Genomic DNA, 16,769 nt, shown 5'->3' on the forward strand with positions numbered 1-16,769 from the left:
AAAATTGCAAAAGCCTAAAATTAAGCCTGTATGATGACTTATCTATGGTGAGAGAAGATTTAAAGATGGAAATTCTATCACTAGAGATAAATTCACAATTTTCTATACTCCTGTTGAAGAAGTAACATTTCAATGGTTGACACAGCATAAAACAAACTAATAAAACCTTGAAGCTTCCATGGATCCGTTGCAAGTTGTCTGTTAGTGTCATAGAATTAAAGGCTGCTGGGAGGAAGATCAACAGTTGAAAACCCTAAAAAAAAGTGATAGCTGATGTTTCTCATTTCTTTCTTCAACTTAAGTATATGAATTTTAAAAAACTTTTAAATTTATATTAATTTGGTTGCCTTATCTTCTTACAGTGTTCAAAAGACAGAAGCAAAGACAGACATCACAGTTGATACATCACTTTTCATATTTTGTCTTTTCTTTGCCTGAGTGGCAAGGTTAGAGTCAATTGCAAAAAGAAATATAAATTGATGTTCCTTGTGTTTGGAAAATATTGGAATGTCATTGAATATTTGAACCTTAATATGGAGTCTTTTCTGAGGTTTTCTTCAAAAATCATAGCTCAGTATTAAGCTTTGGGTTCTGCTATAGAATATGTTATGGTATCTTTAAAGCAGGACCATTAAATCATTCTAAAAGCAAATACATAGCAGAACTTGTCTGTATCTAAGACATATATTTGGAAAATTCAAGAGCATTATTATGCAAAATTAACAACACTCGGATTTATCCATAATATATTAGTGCATATGGTTGGAGCAATTTTAATTCTTGAAAATTCAATTTAAGCACTCTAAAAAGTAAAGGGTCATATGTTATAAATCAGTGAAGGAAATACTTGTGACTCAATGGAAAAATGGGTGAAGAAAATGGAGAACCATTTGATAAATAAATACAAAGTTTTCAAAAACCCATGAAAAACTATATAGCATCACTATTTCAAAGAATTAATTGATAAATGAAATACTAGCTTCATTTATAAGTTTTGTAACTTTCTTTTGGATATGATCATTAAAGTCTCAGTTAAAACCAGCTCTTCAAAGAGTTGGCCTCCCTGGTGGCTCAGAGGTTAAAGCATCTGCCTCCAATGCAGGAGACCTGGGTTCAGTCCCTGGGTTGGGAAGATGCCCTGAAGAAGAGAATGGTAACCCACTCCAGTATTCTTGCCTGGAGAATCCCATGGACGGAGAAGCCTAGTAGGCTACAGTTCACCGGGTCACAAAAAGTCGGACACAACTGAGCAACTTCAACTTCACCTTCAAAAAGACTAGTTGTATTTAAAATGGCTCCTTTTCCAAGTTACTTTGTTACCTTATCTATATATTAATATTGCTCATCATATGGCATAATTCCCCTTTTATATCTATCTATTCTTCATCATCTGCCCATCCATCTACCTTTTTATCTCTCCATGTCTCCATTTATCCATCTATTTTTTGGTGCTACGTATCTTTTGTCGGGCAGAGTGTGGGTTCCATTCATCCTGCATGTTTGCCTTACTTGCTGCCTCATCCCCTGCCTAGCATAGTGCCTTAAACTTAACTGGTGCTCAGCAAGTGGTCACTGGAGCAATGAGTACACGCTACAGAGTAAAAAGCTGTGTAAGTAAACAGACTCACCACTCTTAGAAATGAATTAATAAAGCCTGATATATTTTGGCAGAGGTGCACAGCAGTGAAGTTTTGTATATAGAGGAACACGTAATGCAGTAATATTTGTGGCAGTGAAATTTGGAGTTAACCTAAATTTGTTAGTAGGAAGGTGGCAGAGCAAATTTCTTGGTATGACAAGGATACTAATAACTATTAAAACCAATATGGTTGTTTATATAAGATGATATCTGAAACACTCTAAGTTTTATTTCTCATTATTAGAAGGCTAGATGTAGCACAGTTTGTCTGTAATACTTTTTTGTTTAAAACTTTTACATATGTGGGTAACATTTTATATATACACACGTGTATAGATAGATACCTATAAGATATCTATAAGAATTGGAATTTTCTGGAAGGAAAATTTATATATAATAGTTACATTTGGAAAGTGTGAGTTTGGGGAAGGGATGGAAAAGACACTCTTCATTCTAGATTTTTTTTTTAGCACTGTTTAAGTGTATTATTATGTTTATATGTTTTTCTAATGGTAATGCTGATGATAGCAATAAAATAACATCTGAAAAAAGTATGATATAGACCTACATCTGCTATTTAAAATGGTATTGTAACATAAGAATTTAAGTAAAAATCAAGTTGTAGAAAAAATTCAGTTAAGCAAAAGGATGCCAGAAACCAAAAGTAAGAAAGAACTCATATGCATAAGACAGAAATGTCTATTTAGAGATATATACTGAAATCTATCAGTCCTAGAAGACTGCTCATCAAGAGTTAACCACAATACATTTTGGAAAATTGGTTGTAAGTGAGGAGGATGGAGAAATTTTTATGTTGTCTTTATACTATACCTGCTTGAATGTTTTGATAGGGAGGATGTATACATACATTACTTTGTAACTAAAAAGAAAAAAATATAAAGGGAGGGATTAAAGTCTTAATTATATATAAAAACCAGATATTAACAGATTTTCAGTGTGCTATTTCTTTTTTGGAAATAAAAAGAAGCTACTTAAGGCAAGGTAAATTGAGAGGTAAATATTAAATGAAACATGGGGTCAGAAGTTCAAATTTAGTACTTTGATGGCTTCAGCCAGAAGTGAACAGTCTACTCATGTCAGATTACTTCCTATTAAACTAGGCTCTTGGGATTTACACTTAGCTAGTCTACCTAGAATTTCCATACTTCCTTTTATATTAGCACTAAGATGTCTCTATCTGATAGTTCTGATAGATGTCTCTTGGTTGGTAGATAATGTCTCTACCAACAAAGGTCCCTCTAGTCAGAGCTATGGTTTTTAGATCAGTCATGTATGGATGTGAGAGTTGGACTATAAAGAAGAATTGATATTTTTGAACTGTGTTGAAGACTCTTGAGAGTTCATTGGACTGCAAGGAGATCCAACTAGTCCATCCTAAAGGAAATCAGTCCTGAATATTCATTGGAAGGACTGATGCTGAAGCTGAAACTCCAATACTTGGGCCACCTGATGCAAAGAAATGACTCATTGGAAAAGATTCTGATGCTGGGAAAGGTTGAAGGTGGGAGGAGACAGGGACGACAGAGGATGAGATGGTTGGATGGCATTCCTACGCAGTGGACACTAGTTTGAGTAAGTTCTGGGAGTTGGTGATGGACAGGGAAGCCTGGCATGCTGCAGTCTATGGGGTCGCAGAGATTCAGACACAACTGAGCAAATGAACTGAGCTGAACTGAACTGATCTGATAATCTCTAACATTTCAGGGAAGAATTACTCATTCCATATTCTGGATTACTCCAGTATTTATTACAGTTATCTATGCATGACCCTTTAGCTTTATGGTCTCTGAGTCTTTTGAAGTCAAGGACTATATGAGGAATCTCCTGAAATCCCCAGCTCCCTGCAAAGTCTCATATATAAGTTCTCAATATTTATTTGGTTATGTTGTATCTGATTCTTGACCTTAGAAAGTGAAGACTACCACGTGAGTGTAGCAGCCGTGCTCTCTGCTCACAGTATTGACCTGCTATTACTTGTATACCACTTCCTAGTTCGTACTTCTTACATTCCATTATCATTTTCAAGTATCATCTCAAGCCAGAAAAATAGGTATTACCACTCTTCACATTCTAGTGTTGAGGAAACAGACAGCATATTTATTTTCCCACCGGCCCCACAGCTCACAAGTGGCAAAGCTGAACCTGGCTCTCAGGTCATTTAAATCCAAAACCAACAACTGACTAATGTAAAGTGGGTGGTGAGATGACAGTGCCCTGGAGCTGATGTACTTTTGGGAGCTGAGACACAGCAGTCTTGTGCAGACATAAGTAAAGGTTGGTAAGAGCTCTCTACCGCTGCCACTCCTCTCTTACAGACTTTTTTTCCTTTGCAGCAGGGATGGGGACATTGCTACAAATGGCATGTCTACCCCAGCTCCCAACAGCTTAGACTACAGCCAGTGTTAAACTATACTGCTTCCTCCCTCCACTGAACCTTTTGCATACTGAAGAGACTTGGTGATCCAAATTTGTAGCTAATGATTTCAATGTATTGTGTGAATAATAATACTGCTACTGCTGCTGCTAAGTCACTTCAGTCGTGTTCGACTCTGTGCTACCCCATAGACGGCAGCCCACCAGGCTCCCCCGTCCCTGGGATTCTCCAGGCAAGAACACTGGAGTGGGTTGCCATTTCCTTCTCCAGTGCATGAAAGTGAAAAGTAAAAGTGAAGACATTCAGTCCTATCCAACTCTTAGCGACCCCGTGGACTGCAGCCTACCAGGCTCCTCCGTCCATGGGATTTTCCAGGCAAGAGTACTGGAGTGGGTTGCCATTGCCTTCTCTGAGTTGGCCAAAAAGTTTGTTTGGGTTTCTGTATGATGTTACAGAAAAACTCGAATGAACTTTTTGGCCAACTCAATAATAACAATAATGATAATATAGTTCCTGCCTATACACCCAAGGTCACAACCTGAGATTAAGGGAGAAATGGGGAGAAGAGAGAAAGAGGAAGATAGCAGTGCAGTGAGGGAGGTGCCTTTCTCAATGTTAAGCATAGCTGACACTTTTGAGCATTTAATATGCAGTGTTTAAAAGACATCGTATCATAATACAGAGGTTAAGTGAAGAAACTGAGAAGTCAGACGGCATGGGTCTGAATGTCACCTCTGGCACTCACTATAACTCTTATTTTTCCAGTGTCTTAGCTGTCCACTGGAGTTGACTCTAGCAGCCCCTGCCTCACAGGGTTGTTCAGTGATGTGGCATCTGCCTATTCCTACAGTGTACACACCAGTACTCGTGCGTATTAGAAATTACCAACAGTTTGACAAAACAGCTCACAAAATTCTTGACTATTTAATAACTGGCTGTCAGGAGCCAGACTGAGGGTTCTAGCACACTCTTGTCATTATCATGATTAAATGAATTAATATCATAAGCGTGTAGAGGTCTGAGATCTAGTACACGTTATAGTAGGTACTTTTAAAGAGACACATAACTTATATTAACTCTTCTATTTCTCACAATTATCCTGTGAGATTAATGTTATTATTATTGTAATTTTGGGGTAGGTTGATGAGATAGAAAAGCACTTCGATGTGTATATGATAAGGAAAGAATTGGGACTTGAGCAACCTGCAGACCATATTGCTTTCTTGCCTGGGTCATTAGGAGATCACATCTTGGTGGGGATCACTCGGTCCATGCAAGAATTTGACTGTGGTTGCTCACAGGTGAAAGAAAATTAAAGAATCTTTGTACTATTATACAATGAGAAGTACCAGCATCAGCTCTAGAGGTCCAGTGATTTTTCTATTGTCTTTGAGGCAAATGATTTATCATACAATGAGAAAATACATATTAATATGTATCCTCAAGAATGGTGCAGAACATAATGACAGCTTCCATTCCTTGAGCAGTCACTGTGTGCTTGACATTTTGTTTACCACCTAAAATAAATTATCTTATGCAATAAAAATAGCAACCATCTAAAGTAGGATTATTATTGTAGATAATAATGCAGATGAAGAAAGTGAAGTGTTAAGTAACTTGCTCAAGGGTACAAAGCAGTCATTAAACATTAGTTCTGTTTGAATCCTGTCTATGGATACACTGAAAACGATACGCTCAACTGCCATCTCTTAAATTCATGCTCCCCTGTCCATGGGATTCTTTAGGCAAGAATACTGCAGTGGATTGCCTTTCCCTCCTCCAGAGGATCTTCCCAACCCAGGGATAGAACCCCGGACTCCTGCAATGCAGGCAGATTCTTTACCATTTGAGCAACAGGGAAGTCCCTTAAATTCGTGATGAATAACACAAAATTCTTTTCAATACCCCATATTGCCACTTATATGTGGAATTTAAAAGACTAAAGCAAACAAATGAATATAACAAAGCAGAAAGACTCATAAGAGAACAAGCTAGTGGTTACCAGTGTGGAGAGCAGAGGTGCAAGATAGGTAGAAGTTATTAAGAGATATGAACTACTATGTATAAAACAGATAAGCAAGAAGGATATACTTTATAACACAGGGAAATAGAGTCATTATTTTACAACTTTAAATGGAGTATAACCTATAAAAATGTTGAAATGCTATACTGTATACCTGAAACTAATATAATATTGCAAATCAACTATACTTCAACTAAAAACATATTAATACATATATTTTGCTGTCAACATCCCTTTGCTTTACTTTGAGTGTATATATAGCTTTGAGGCTGTAGGAGGACAGGAAAAGAATTCTGTGCCTATCAAAGAAAGTCATATTAGGAGACGTGTAAGGGTCAAATTCAGGCTACTGTACGTTCTGCTTGGCACCTTCATTGTAGTGAAGAAAAAAGAATTAATTGGTTCATTTAGTCTTTGACTTAATTCAGGCTTTTATTGTGCACTTCAGTTCTCACCCAAATGAACAGAGACAGTGCAAGAAACAGAATACTTTTAATGTGGCTCTCAAGACGCGTGGTTGTTGCTCTTGCTTCTTTAAAAGACACAAACCATTTACTTCCTTCTGTAAAACTCCATTACCCAGCAAAAAGCGGAACTACTTAACAAATGTATATCTTACCAGAAAAGGAAAACTCATATCTTCTCATATGCACAGTCATGGACACACATTCACTGTGTATCTACACACAGCAAGCCTGCCCACAAAGCATTCCCCACCTTTATCATGTTGAGGACATAACGTCCTGAGCATAAAACAGCATAACTATGAATTAGAAGTAGTATGGCCCTTAGCTCAAATTACATCTAGTCTTCCCATTTCCAGGTTAAGGGGAAGTGAGGCTTGAAGGGGTAAGGTGATCAAGCAAGTGGGTCAAGCAGGTGGTCATTGGGGAATACAAATCAAATTCCCATCTCCCAACTCTATGTATAGCCTTGTCTCTCCTGCTCCAGTACATGCATGCTAACTTGCTTCAGTCACGTCTAACTCTTTGTGAACCTGTGGACTGTAGCCCACCAGGCTCTTCTCTCCATGAGATTATCCAGGTAAGAACACTGGAGTGGGTTTCCATGCCTCCTCCAGGGGATCTTCCTGACCCGCGGACTGAATCCATGTCTCATGTCTACTAAAATTGGCAGGCAGGTTATTTATCACTAGTGCCACCGGGGAAACTCTCTCCTATTCTAGGCTTCTTGCTTAATATCGATCATTACCATGGTCCCAAAGATTAATCTCCTTCAAAGTTTATTATCCAATCCTTTCCGAAAATGCATGTGCACCTTGTGGAGAATCCCTGTCCCACATTTCTGCTTCCACATTTTGGGTTGGCTAAAAAATTCATTTGTGTTTTTCCAAGCATCTTATGGAAAACCTAGAATTACCCCCCTCCACCCCCAACCCAGGACAAATATTTCCCCTTCCCTTTCAGAAAACACATTGTGCTTCTCTTTTGGATGGTGATTATCTTTTGAGACCTGGCCTTGGGAAAGCTTCCCAGGTGGTAAAGAATTCACTGCCAATGCAGGAGATGTAAGAGCCCTGGGTTTGATCCGTGGGTAAGGAAGATCCCCTAGAGGAGGAAATGGCAACCCACTCCAGTATTCCTGCTGGCAGAAACTCATGGACGGAGGAGCCTGGCTAACTACAGTCTGTGGGGTCACCAAGAGTCAGACACAACTGAGCACCTAAACACACATGAGAAAACACCAAGAAGTCAATTTCATTTTTTTTTTTTTTTCCAAACAAAAGCTCTCAAATACGAGCTAGTGACTGGTTTCAGTTTGTAGTGATTCTCTTGCACATATTTCTTCCCACACAAACATAAACACATTTCTTGACTCATGCTAATGATTTTCACCAGCTTAAAGGGCCAGTTTAATTAATCTTCTGTTTAACAAAAAACAATTCGATCTGATAAAATGTTGAGGAGGAAAACTAAAGCTAGTGCTTTTCCTCCAGGTAATATGTTAGGTAGGCTTAAGGAAATATGTTGGCAAGTGATACAGAAGAAGTAATTCATTATTGAAAAGTGATCTAGAGATGTGTGATCAGCTAGAAAGCTCAGCGTTCACTAAGTGGCCTTCATTTAATCACAAGTTGGCACATTCTGTAAGCCAAACATCTCATCTTCTGTGCCAAAGACAGAGCAGCCTCTGTTCTAGGGAACAGATCCAGGTGGTAGAAGTTCATGTCACATCCCAGTTGCTTGGGAAATAAGCTGTCATTTCATTTTGAACTTCGCAGTACTGTGAGTTCAGTTTCCTCAGTAGAGATAACATCCCCCATCCCCCAACCAAAGCCACCAGTATTTACAGTGGAGACTCAGTGTTAATTTCATTGCTTGTCAGTTAAGCTCATCCCTTAATTTAATTGGGATGTGTATACAAAACATCGCAGTGCTAATTCTAGTCCTTAATTCATGCTTAGAATAAGCTATATGCTCCAAGCATCTTTTCCTCCAATCTTCCCATCTCAATTTATTTTATGGCTGATTAATCCTTTTATGCATAGGTTTAATGAGGCCATCATCCTGCTTCAAAATCTCTTGGAGTCCCACTCACTACAGAGTAGAATCCAAGTTCTCTAACAAAAGCAGTGAAGGCTGCAAATGACCTGAATCAACCCACCTGACCAGCCCATCTCTCCTACATCATTTCGACGAATGCTGAATGCTTTATGTCACCTAAAACTTGTCTCATTGAAAATTAAAGTGAAAGTTGTTCAGTCGTGTCTCACTCTTTGTGACCCCATGGACTATACAGTCAGTGGAATTCTACATGGCAGAATACTGGAGTGAGTAGCCTTTCCCTTCTTCAGAGGATCTTCCCAACCCAGGGATTTAACCCAGATCTCCCTCATTGCAGGCGGATTCTTTATCAGCTGGCCACAAGGGAAGCCCATTGAATATTAAAGCCAGGATTAAAAGAACATCTGACCAGTAGCCTTGCAATAGCCTCTTCCAATCTGATACAATAGAGCCCAAGAAACTTAGTGGGAAATTCAGTTCAGTTCAGTCGCTCAGTCATGTCCGACTCTTTGCGACCCTGTGAATCGCAGCACGCCAGGCCTCCCTGTCAATCACCATCTCCCGGAGTTCACTCAGACTCACATCCATCGAGTCCGTGATGCCATCCAGCCATCTCATCCTCGGTCGTCCCCTTCTCCTCCTGCCCCCAGTCCCTCCCAGCATCAGAGTCTTTTCCAATGAGTCAGCTGTTCGCATGAGGTGGCCAAAGTACTGGAGCTTCAGCTTTAGCATCATTCCCTCCAAAGAAATCCCAGGGTTGATCTCCTTCAGAATGGACTGGTTGGATCTCCTTGCAGTCCAAGGGACCCTCAAGAGTATTCTCCAACACCACAGTTCAAAAGCATCAATTCTTCGGTACTCAGCCTTCTTCACAGTCCAACTCTCACATCCATACATGACCACAGGAAAAACCATAGCCTTGACTAGACGGACCTTAGTCGGCCAAGTAATGTCTCTGCTTTTGAATATACTATCTAGGTTGGTCATAACTTTTCTTCCAAGGAGTAAGCATCTTTTAATTTCATGGCTGCAGTCACCATCTACAGTGATTTTGGAGCCCAGAAAAATAAAGTCTGACACTGTTTCCACTGTTTCCCCATCTATTTCCCATGAAGTGATGGGATGGGATGCCATGATCTTCATTTTCTGAATGTTGAGCTTTCAGCCAACTTTTTCACTCTCCTCTTTCACTTTCATCAAGAGGCTTTTTAGCTCCCCTTCACTTTCTGCCATAAGGGTGATGTCATCTGCATATCTGAGGTTATTGATATTTCTCCTGGCAATCTTGATTCCAGCTTGTGTTTCTTCCAGCCCAGCGTTTCTCATGATGTACTCTGCATATAAGTTAAATAAGCAGGGTGACGATATACAGCCTTGACGTACTCCTTTTCCTATTTGGAACCAGTCTGTTGTTCCATGTCCAGTTCTAACTGTTGCTTCCTGAACTGCATACAGATTTCTCAAGAGGCAGGTCAGGTGGTCTGGTATTCCCATCTCCTTCAGAATTGTCCACAGTTTATTGTGATCCACACAGTCAAAGGCTTTGGCATAGTCAATAAAGCAGAAATAGATGTTTTTCTAGAACTCTCTTGCTTTTTCCATGATCTAGCGGATGTTGGCAATTTGATCTCTGGTTCCTCTGCCTTTTCTAAAACCAGCTTGAACATCAGGGAGTTCACAGTTCACGTATTGCTGAAGTCTGGCTTGGAGAATTTTGAGCATTACTTTACTAGCATGTGAGATGAGTGGAATTGTGCGGTAGTTTGAGCATTCTTTGGCATTGCCTTTCTTTGGGATTGGAATGAAAACTGACCTTTTCCAGTCCTGTGGCCACTGCTGAGTTTTTCAAACTTGCTGGCATATTGAGTGCAGCACTTTCACAGCATTATCTTTCAGGATTTGAAAGAGCTCAACTGGAATTCCATCACCTCCACTAGCTTTGTTCGTAGTGATGCTTTCTAAGGCCCACTTGACTTAACATTCCAAGATGTCTGGTTAGTGGAAAAAGTGACATGATATTCACACCTCACCCATACCGAGTAGGACACAATTTTTAGAGCCTCCTGAATGACAGTTAAAGATAAATTAAAGCAATACATGCTGAAAATTAAGCTAGCTACTCTCTAGATTTAAAAAATAATAATAACAAATATTCAAGATTAAACACTTTATGCGCCCATAACAATCAAGAGAATTCAGCAAATAAAGCTGAAGAAAGTATATGAAACACTGTGCTGTGGACTGAATGTTCATTTTTAACCCTCATTTCAAATTCTTATGCTGAATCCTGACCCTCAGTGTGATGGTATTTGGAGACAGAGTCTTTGGGAGGTAATTATGTTTAGGTGAAGTCATAGGGGTTAAGCCCTCATGATAGATGGTATTCTTTTAAATGAAGGAAGAGCCCAGAGCTCTCCATTCACAGTGTATGAGAGTACAATAAGGAAGCTGACTTTCTGCAACCCAGAAAAGGGCCTCATCATAACCTGACTATGCTACCACCCTGCTCTCAGATGTTCAGCTTCTAGAATTGGGAAAAATATATTTTTGTTATACACAGACCACCCAGACTATGCTACTTTGTTATGGCAGCATACACTAAGCCAAAATGGTTTTCAGGCATTGGACTATGAACATGGACATTATAAGACACCGACTTCTGAACGAAGCTCAAAATAAAGACATGATGATGATGACTATCCTAACTGATCACTGAGAGAGAGACTTTAGGCCCCAGTGCAAGGAGAAGGAATTTGAACAAGCTTACTGTTTCTTCTGAGTTGAGGAGACAGTGTTTAATGTTTGGGGAGGCAAAAATGCCTAGAATTTGAGGGGCAGAATACAAGAGAGGAAAGATTAGTAGCATGTAAGAATCCAGAGATTTGATAAGATTTCCAATCAACTCTTTAGATGACCAGTACATAACTATAAGGAAACTAATAGGTCTTGAAAAATAGAAAGAGGCAAGTGGACAAATCCCTGGTGCTCACACAGGATGTGGAAAATTTCATTTTTTAACCAGACTGAATGGAAAGACTTTCTAACAGATGGATCATTGAAAAGGGACCTCAGATCATATTGCCTCAGTAGAGAGTTCAAATAAGATATAGACCAATGGCTGCTATGATTGCTAAACTTCAAAGAAAAATCCAAAGAAATTAAATAGTACCAGGTAACTTAATTGCATACAAAAACAAAGGTCAAATATTTTGGAAGAAACAATAACAGAAAGAATCCAGCAACCATTAACAGAAATTTTATAGCATCTGAAATTTAGTTAAAAAAAATCACCAGGCATGCAAAAAAGCAGGAACATATGGCCTACAATTATATATATATGTGTATATATATACACACACACACACACATATTTATATACACACCTATATATATCAATTAATAGTCAGACTTTAAGTGGACAATGATGAAAGAGTTAATAGAAATGTTTATTACTATAAATAAACTTCATATATTAAGAAAGTAGATGAAAAGCATGAACAAGTTTAGAGATATAGAAAATATAAAAATGACCCAAATTAAACTTCAAAAGACAGAAAATGTATTGTCTTGGATGAAAAATATACTAGGTAGGATTAAAAACAGATTAGACACTCCAGATGCAAGTATAATTTGAAGACACAGGGGGAAAAAAAAAATCCAGAATGAAACCTAGGTTTAAAAAGACTAGTGAAGAGCTGACTCACTGGAAAAGACCCTGATGCTGGGAAAGACTGAAGGCAAAAGAAGTGGGTGGGAGATGGTGAGGTAGTTAGAAAACATCACCGACTCATGAATTTTAGCAAACTCCAGGAGACAGTGAAGGGCAGAGGAGTCTTGCATGCTGCAGTTCACAGGGTATATAATAGAGACTGAACGCCAACACACTGTTGCTTTACAATGCTGTGTTAGTTTCTACCATACAGCCAAGTGAATCAGCTCTATGTATACATATATCCCCTCCTTTCTGGATTTCTGTTCCATTTATGCTATCACAGAGCAGTGAGTAGAGCTCCCTATGATATACAGTAGGTTTTCAGTAGTTATCTATTTTATGAAGTGAAAGTGAAAGTGTTGTAGTTGCTTAGTTGTGTCCGACCTTTGCAACTCCAAGGACTATAGCCTGCCAGACTTCGCAGTTCATGGAATTCTTCAGGTGAGAATATTGGAGTAGGTAGCTATTCCCTTCTCCAGAAGATCTTCCTGACGCAGGGATCAGACCCAAGTCTCCTTCTTTGAAGGCAGATTCTTTGTTGTCTGAGCCACCAGGGAAACCTGTCTATTTTATACATAGTATCATTAATGTTTATATGTCAATCTCAATCTACTAATTCATCCCACCCACTCACCCTCTTTCCCCCTTGATATCCGTACATTTTTTTTTTCTGTTCATCTGTGTCTTCATTTCTGCTTTGTAAATGAGATCATCTATACCAACTGTTTTTTCAGGGATTTATTGGGGAAAATGCAAGTCAGAAATAAGTGAAGCAGCATATGCAAAGTACTAATAAAAGGAAAACTAACAAATATTGTCAAGCGAGAATTCTATAGCCAGCAAAATTATCTTTTCAAGTAAAGGCAAAATAACATCATTTTCAGAAATACAAAATCTGAGAGTGTTGGTCACCATCAGACAGGCACCACAAGAAATGTTAAAGGATGTATTTTAGGCAGAAATGAAGATGGTTCCAGATGGAAACCTGGATCTACACAATGGAATGGAGTATACAGGAAATGGGGGAAATGTGGGGAAATTTAAAATTCAATTGACTGTTCAAAGCACTGAAATATCTCTCATTTATACACCAAAATAAATTACAATATTAAAATATATAGAATAAGATCTCACCCATAATCTAATCATCTGTTATGTTTTGCTGATTTCATCTCTATGAAGACATGTATCTTAAAAATTTGAAGTTAGGAGTCTGAATTCCCAATTCTATTTCCAATTATGTTAGCTTAGAGAAGGTGCTTTCTCATTCTGTGCCCCCATTTCTCATGTGTAAAAGAGGCATGAGCCTTTATTATATCTGTGGATCTTTTACTCCATGGTATAACTTTCTTAATGTCTATTGACAAACTCCTGCCACATGGATTCTAAGAGAAAACTGAAGGCAAGTTTGGTCAGGAGTCTGTCGACAAACTCCCGCCCACAAAATTTCTAAGAGAAAACTGAAGGCAAGTTTGGGGAGTCTCAGAGGAGATTTTTAAGTAAGGTGATGTATTAATTCATTAAAAAGGATGAGGGCTAAACTTTTTCTTTTTACAATAGTATGTTAAGAGATGAAGCAAATGTCATGGGTGATGACTCAAGCTGATGATTGTCAGATATTCACAATGCAGAACAAAAATGCCAATTTTGACATGGTGAGAACAATTAATTTCATTGTCATTGTGGTTATTCAACTATTTATTCTATTTAAAGTACCTGAGTGGGTTGTATGCAGTATAGACATAGCTCAATTTTACTTTTTATATCCGGCTTTGCAGGCCGATACAAACTATCAGTAATATTTTAAATCAGTCTCAGTAGGAACATACCTTACATACACTCTCATACACACACTATGAAGTTCAGTTCAGGTCAACAAAATTTATTGAATACTAACTGAGGAATGCAACATAGCTTATCAGAATTTTATGAGACCAGGATTCTAATCTCAATATAACCAACTAGCTTCAATACCTAGAAAAAAATGTTATTTAACTTTGTAAAAACATTTTGTCTTCTATAATACAAGAAGATTTAATTAGATTATTCTAATTAATTACGGAATTAGATTATTAAAGTTATTTCTGGTTATAAACACTGCATACTCTATGTGTCCATGTACTCACAAATGTAATAGAAACTGAGTAGGAATCAAACTAGTATAAAATAAGTTTCCTACCCTTGAGAAAATTATGATTTAATTGAGTAAAAAATGGTACACGATTTAACTCAGAATTAATTACCAGAATGTTTATTATGTTCTAGGTTTGGTACAGTTTGAAATGATTAGAATAGGCTTACAGTTTTAGAGAGATATGGCCAGTCAGGATTTTTGAAACAGCCTTGTAAAGAAGTTGAAGTTTAGGATGAAATTTGTAGAATGAATGATATTAAACTAAGAGTATTATAAAAATATGCATCAGGAAAATGGTAAGTTTACAGAGAAAAATGTTTAAAAAATATTTTACCCATATTATATATATGTATATACACACACACATATATATATATACATGTATATAATATAGGTTATATATATATATATAAAGTTTACAATAGATAGGGGTTACTTAAAATTATTACATGTGGGCAGATATGTACATATAAGTACATCCACAAGTATTTCTCAACCAAGCCAACTAACTATGAGAAAGAAAGGGAAGACAGATGAAATGGGATGATCCGGTCCGTATAGCACCCAGACGTTCTCAAGTCCAAACACTGCAACTAACAATATACATCTCTGATTTTTTGCAAGTCTCTCTACATTTCTCAGCATTATTAGCTCTGCAATATAAAGATGGGCATTAGGTGGACTAGATGAGTTCTGACATCACTGCTAACTCTGTCCTTACATACTGAAAATTTAAACTGAGTTACTACCCCCTGTGATCACTGCACTATATCTGGTTTTGAGATACAGAGATACATAGGTCCTTCCATGAGATCCTTATCTGGTTTGGGAACCAAGACATAGAAATAAAATTGAAACTACAAATGTTGATTTAATACCTTACATCTTTATTATACACTTTATCTCCATTTAGGCAGCAGTCATATCTGCTTTGTTTTATAATGTATTTCTAGTACTTAGCGCAGAACCAACTACACTGAAGACATTAACTTCTTCCATAAACCATGAATTAATAAATTTATGAGAAAAACAAAAGATAACTAGTCCTGCATTTAGAACTTAACCAGCTGTTCATGTCTACTGATATAGAACGACACAGGTTCCTAGCAGCTCACACATACTCCTTTTTCTATCTTGTCTGCTTCATTTGCTGCAAAGAACTTCAACTGCTAATCCATATTCAGTTCATAATAGAAGGATCTATTACTAAACCACATCATGTGCAACACATTGATGTAACATTTTTTGAAAAGATTGTCATCATTATTTCCATCTTTCTACATTGAAATGTACTGGGGCCATGCTGGCAATCTGGATAAGAACTAAGAGAAGAGTAGCAAAGTGGCATTAGCTAGAAAGGGACACATGAGAAGAAATTACCCTAAAAGACACGTATTATATTTAAAGGTCTTCAGGTATCTTTCAAGTCATGAAGTCCTTTTTCTTTTCTGAGCAGGTAGATATCCACATATATTGACTCCTCACCAGCTTTAATACTTTGGTAACATGTCATATTATCAGGGTGCCCTTCCTTCCCATTCCTATTTAAAATTATAGTCATCCCTCCCCCACACTTCTCTGATTTCCTTTCCTTCATAGCTATTATTTTCTAGAATATTATGTGAGCTACAAAAGTATTTGGTTATTATGTGGCTTCTCCTACTGGATTGTAATATTTCTAAGGGCATAATTCTGTCTGAATTTACGTCTGTATCCCTGGTCTATAGTATAGGGTCTTCTACACAGAAAAATCCCAGTTCAGTTCAGTTACTCAGTAGTGTCTGACTCTTTGTGACCCCATGGACTACAGCGTGCCAGGCTTCCCTGTCTATCACCAACTATCAGAGCTTACTCAAACTCTTGATTGCAGTCACTCTTGATTGGCTCATGTCAAAGAAGATTATATTAATAGAGGTGGCAAGAAGCAGAAGATATTAAGAAGAGGTGGCAAGAATACATGGAAGAACATACAAAAAAGATCTTAGTGACCCAGATAACCACAATGGTGTGATCACTAACCTAGAGTAAGACATCCTGGACTGTGAAGTCAAGTGGCCTTAGGAAACATTACCATGAACAAAGTTAGTAGAGGTGATGGAATTCCACCTGAGCTATTTCAAATCCTAAAAAATGATGCTATTAAAGTGCTTCACTCAATATGCCAGCAAATTTGGAAAATTCAGCAGTAGCCACAGGATTTCAAAAGGTCAGTTTTCATCCCAATCCCAAAGAAGGGAAATGCTAGAGAATGTTTAAACTACTGCACAATTTCACTCATTTCACATGCTAGCAAGGTAATGCTCAAAATCCTTCAAGCCAGGCTTCAACAATAGATGAACCA

Source organism: Budorcas taxicolor, chromosome 15, assembly GCF_023091745.1.
Source record: "Budorcas taxicolor isolate Tak-1 chromosome 15, Takin1.1, whole genome shotgun sequence".
Lineage (NCBI taxonomy): Eukaryota > Metazoa > Chordata > Mammalia > Artiodactyla > Bovidae > Budorcas > Budorcas taxicolor.